At 39.2% G+C, this 5,335-nt stretch overlaps 1 long non-coding RNA gene across 1 annotated transcript; it reads right to left on the bottom strand.

The window, feature by feature from the left end:
• Nucleotides 1-441: 441 nt before the first annotated feature.
• LOC122179717 lies at nt 442-5,104 on the bottom strand. Its single transcript, XR_006178807.1, has 3 exons — nt 5,074-5,104; nt 2,289-2,351; nt 442-585 (listed from the first exon to the last, which is right to left on the bottom strand). It is a non-coding gene; the product is annotated as an uncharacterized LOC122179717 (long non-coding RNA).
• Between the last annotated feature and the right edge of the window lie 231 nt (nt 5,105-5,335).

Here is a 5,335-nt window from a genome sequence, read left to right as displayed (position 1 = left end):
TCTAAGGTGATTGTAAGGCCAGTACTGATGTTAGGACCTGGAGGGCACTCAGAAACATTAACAGCCCTGAGCAGCCTCACTTGTGAAATTCTCCCTCCCCAATTCCTCCACAGCCAATAGGCTCAGGGGCTTCAGGCCTGGAAATTCAGTCCTTCTCTGATCTGTGCTGCAGAGATGCTGGTTCTCAGCATTAACAGCCTCACATCACAGCACTATCTCATGCAGACTTTGTTGGGACCGCTCAGATGAGGCAAGGTCTCATTCTTTTGCCATGCCTGAGGTTGTTGCATAGTCCTGACTCAGCCCCTTCAGGTGTGTGTGTGGCAGGGAACTCCTTGGCTGCTCCTCTCCCACTCCTCTTCATGGCTGCTAGCCTTTGTTGCTCCCTGACAACTAGAACTAGATTCAAGAAAGCCTGGCCCTCCTGCTTGACATTTTTATCAGAACACATCCTGCTCTCTTCAAACATCACGTGCAGCTACTGCAAGACTAGTCAGTTGGTTACTTCCACCCAGTTTCAACCAGTAGACTTATGCTGTTTCTCTGGACTCAGAATGGTTGAGAAACAAGGTGGCACCAATGACACTGAAAGGCAAGACACAGAAAGCTTCAGTCACCCAAGTCTTGTTGGCACTGAATTAGAAATTACAGTTATTCATGTTCTCAACGTTATAAAAAGCCAGAGTTTTTCCTTCATGCAGCTAGAAAGGTGAGGAAATTGATAGTCTGACCATGTGGTAAAGAAGACAGAAACAGCCTCCAGCCCTTGGGGAAATTAATTCTTGGAGACTGAAAACCTCAAATTACCCAAAGGAGAATATTGTTTAGCATTGTACTGTGAATCACCAACAGGTAACTCTACCCCTATATGTTTCTCTTAGATGCAATATATATCTCTTAATCGTTTTCTGTTTGTCATAAAACTACCAATGATAGCAGCTTGAAATCTCAGACTGTCTAAATTTTTTTGCATTGCTCTTCAGACTTCTTTAAAACAGTGTTTGATTTTCTTTGGACTCAATCTGCCTGAATTCCAAATCAATCAAGAGGTAATATTTTGTGTTCACGTATTTACTCTTTTAGTTACAGGCGGGGGAAGATGACTCCAGTGGGGAGTTGCAAAATTACATTTGTTTGCTAACTTTTTACCCATACCACAGATATGACTTCTCCTAGTGATTATTCCTCCTATTTTAGGAGAATCGCACCTGTCTGTGTGCACATAAATCTTAGCTAATTGGAAAATTTATGTCCAATGCAGATATTTGCATCTGTCTGCTTGTATAGAAACAGCTCCTTGACAGGTTCTACAAACTATCAGTCTGGGTCAAGTTAAACTGTAATAATTGCTTCACTGACTTTAAAGGGAACATACTCTGATGATGTTATTACTGCAGCAATTTGGTGTAAACCCATCACCATAAAATCCTGATTCCTACTGTTATATCTTTCTCTACATGTGCTCTCATCTGCTTTGTCACTAAAAATAGAATATTGCATTATAGCTTCTGCAAAGATAACTCTTAGCATCAAATATCTCTTTTTCTCCATCTGGTGTTTTAACTCAATTAAAAAATTAGAATGCGAGTGACTGATGTAGATATAATAATTAGACCTACTTTCCTCCTCTGAAAGGGCTCAGTTTGCAACAAAAGTGCATGCACTTTAAAAGTGTAATGAAGACATTAGCTAGATGACCCTTACTACATCTCTACATGGTAGCAATTTCTCTCTGCTTACTCATTTTTCCACAGTAAGAGAGATACTTAATTTTTGTCATCTCATGGCCTCGCACAAGATGAGGATAAGTGATATCTTTTGTGGAGTGGCATGTTTATGCCTTGTAGCTTTGTGCTTTTCATGCTAAAGTTAAAGGCCAACTTTCTAGGATGGGGTCAGTGGCACTAAGATACAAAGTTGACTCAGAGACATGTAATATTCACAATTCCAAGAGTTCTCCTTTGTTTCTGTATAGAGTTGTTTCTGCTGTATGTTGTTTCTCCTTTGGTATTCCCCTACTTTGGTTATCTCTGTACTTCTTAAGTTACAGATCCTGGATCCCTTTAAAATGGAAAAGCCCTAAGCAGTGTTCAGAAATGTTCTCTCTCATATTCTTTACTGGAATGGTCATTGTGAGATTGCTGCCTTTGAAGAAGAGTTAGGTAAGACATCCTTCAAATGAGGAGACAACTTACTGAAGATTTGTAAGGCATATGCAACTTTGAACATATATAAAATAAGGAAGACAATTGCTTTGGGAAGACAATTGAAAAAGTAAGCTGGTATACCTTTAGTCCTTCTCAGAGGAGAACTTCTAGCTTGGCTTTTAGTCTCCCCTGAAACAATCCACCCTAGGATATCAACACAAAGGAGAATGAAAAAGAAAAAAAAGCTTTCCTTGTTCCTTTAATAAGCTACGTGCAGAAAACTGAAATACTGCCAGGGATGTGATTCACACTAGAACATCCTTTCAGCCTTCTCTGCAATGCTCCAGTCCTTGTCAATGTCTGGTTTCTCTGTCAGACAGATTTAGTGCAGTGAACTTAAAAGTCCTGGTGAAGAGACTAGACATAAACCTTCCGGTTTGTTGCACAATGGAATTACTCTGTTGTAAACGAGCAATGAATAAATGTACAAAAGAAAAACATCACTTTTTGTGGGTTCATATACTATACAATAAAAATATATAGTTCCCCAGTTATAAAATCAATCAAAGTTTTTCAGCCATCCCATATTTTTTACATGCCTTCACAACTGTGAGCAGCTGCGTCTACATATGTTCCTTGATTTTATGCCCACATTACAATGGCATCAAAGCACTCCTAACTGTGCAGGCACATTTTTTATCCACCCCCAGCCTTCTGTTGCTGGGACAGTAAATGCATTTGATGGAAGAGGAACAGGGGCATAAGGATAGTGTAGAGTTTGCGATACAAAGACTCTAATAGAAGTTGGGAGGAATAAATCATATTTCCTACCAAACTATGGCACAGTATCCTGTATTTAGCATTCAGTCAAACGTGCTCAACTTGGCAGGTCTGTTTTATGAAAAGGCTTGTTTATCTTTCATGATGGAGTAAAATTTTATATAATTACTTTGGTACCAAGATCTTTTAAATTTATTTTTTATAAATGATGGCAACATTTCTCATAGGTGAAGTATAGAAGAATATATAGTAACTGATCCTATTTAATTTGTCAACATCAATCTTCTAAGAGAACAGGGCATATGCCATGCTGTACCTGAAGCAAGTTTCTGAAAAAGGGAGGCCTTAATTTAGGAAAATAATTGAGTATTCATCTAATGTATTATACAAAAGCCAGCTACAATTTTGATCCAGTTGTAATTTAATTCTTCACATGTTTTAAAATCTGTCATTTTTAGACTTTGGAGAAAATTCCCACATTAATACTTCTGGACAATTATAAGTACTAAACACAACTGGCTTTTCAGTCTGCATGATGAACTCCATTTGGAGTTGAAGGACTTTTCTGCTTGCATGCATGATGGCAAACTTCAGGCTTTGTCTAGTCTTCTTTTAAACAACCGATGTACTGAGGTTCTACAATCTCCTCCTGAAAATAGCCAGCCACAAACCAATAAACACCTTCGGTAGGAAATATTTCCCAAGTCCAGCCATAACCATAGCTCTCATTCATTGAGAAGGTGAAAGAAGAGAAGTTTGTGTATCTTTAAGCATCAGATAAGGAGAAAACTTTTTTGCACTCTTAAAGTTCTTGTGTATCTCTGCACAGAGGGGCAGAAGCAAGAAGTGTATATTCCACCAACGAATATGCTCAGCCCACAACATTACTTGTGTGCATACAAACATGTTCTTCAAGTCAAACAAACAGCTTTTAGCAAGCTTACCTAGATATAAAGGCAAATCATAGAATTATAGAATTGCTTCGTGCGGAAGAGTCCCCAAGAATCATCAAGTTCCAACATCCTTGCCACAGGCAGGGCCACCAATCTCCAGATCTGGTTCTAGACCAGTCTAGAATGAATTGGGGTAGCTTATGTCTCACTAGAAACAAGTTAGCACAGAGCACTGACTGTAATTGAGCTGCTGTAAGCCAAGAAATCCCAGCACGAGTCCATCATGTTGGTTCTCTGAAGGAGTATATTTTTGTCTCTCAACTGAATTCATCCACCCATTACAGAATCCATTTTTAAGGCATTAATGATGCATACACATTCAGATGTCTTTGCCAATCTTCACTGTGTGTTTATCATAAAAGGAGTTAGAAATAAAAGGAACTAAAGGCAGGAAAAGAAGTGGCAGTACAAGAATCCTATTTAAGTTACTGCTATCAAATCTCATCTCACAAGCTAAATAGTACAGTAATTAGGCAGTATTTACAATGCAATAAAGATAAAGCTAATTACTAGCAATGTGAACTAGATGAGGCTCTTTCTCAGGGAAAGTATTCAAGGATCAGCCCAGAGCAGTAAATCCTTCAACAACCTTATTTGTCAATTATCTTCATAATCTTATTTCTTATAATGATTATCTAATTTATTACTACCAAACAGGACAAATCAGGAGGTAAAACAACTAAGGCAGTCAAGTGAGCTGGAGTTTGTCAGCCAAACTGTATGCAGGATTCAGGTGAGCAAGAAGATGCCATGGCAGTTGATACCAGGGGCAGAAAATCTCAGAAGAAAAAGGCTGCTGTTTATGGGGCTGCATATTGGACAGGACTGTGAGTAGCATTAAAAATTCATGGCGTTCTTTTCCTCAGAAGGTCTACCTACTAAATATCATGGATTTTCCAGCCACATTTAAATATTTTAAAGGCTTTCAGAAGAGACTGATAAGCTAGATGATTCTACTAAGGTAACTGATAGAAACTAGCTTAAATATATAATCACTTGTTCTAAAATTAAACATGGAACATTGATTTTTAAAAGCCACGCCAATTAAAGTCAGAGTTTACAGGTTGTAACGTTATAACATGATGGAAAGTACAGCAATGATAGCAGGTGACAAAGCCTTTGGCTGAAGAAATGAGGACAAGGCCAAACACAGCAGCCATGGATGCAGAGACAGAGGAAAAAAATTTGCTTACCTTTGGAAGGCTTCAGGTATGCAGGAATCTCTGTCCAGCAAGACACCTTTGTCTCTACTGCCAACTCTTACATGAGGTCTGTGAAGGGGTAGATCCTGGCTTCACCTGTTCTAGTCACTCAGGTGTACTTCATGCACCTGAGCTCCCCTGGACTGGCCCTGCCTTCCCACCAGGTGCTCAATCACTGGTTCAGGCTGTGACTTAGCTTTTCTGCTATACAGGTGTTTCTGTGCTCTCTAGAGCAGCCTTTGGCTGTGAGCAA

The sequence above is a fragment of the Lagopus leucura genome, unplaced genomic scaffold (genome assembly GCF_019238085.1).
Source record: "Lagopus leucura isolate 7727_CA_CO unplaced genomic scaffold, USGS_WTPT01 Super-Scaffold_1, whole genome shotgun sequence".
NCBI lineage: Eukaryota > Metazoa > Chordata > Aves > Galliformes > Phasianidae > Lagopus > Lagopus leucura.
The sequence above is the reverse complement of the archived record's forward strand: the minus strand, read 5'-3'. Positions and strand labels throughout refer to the sequence as shown.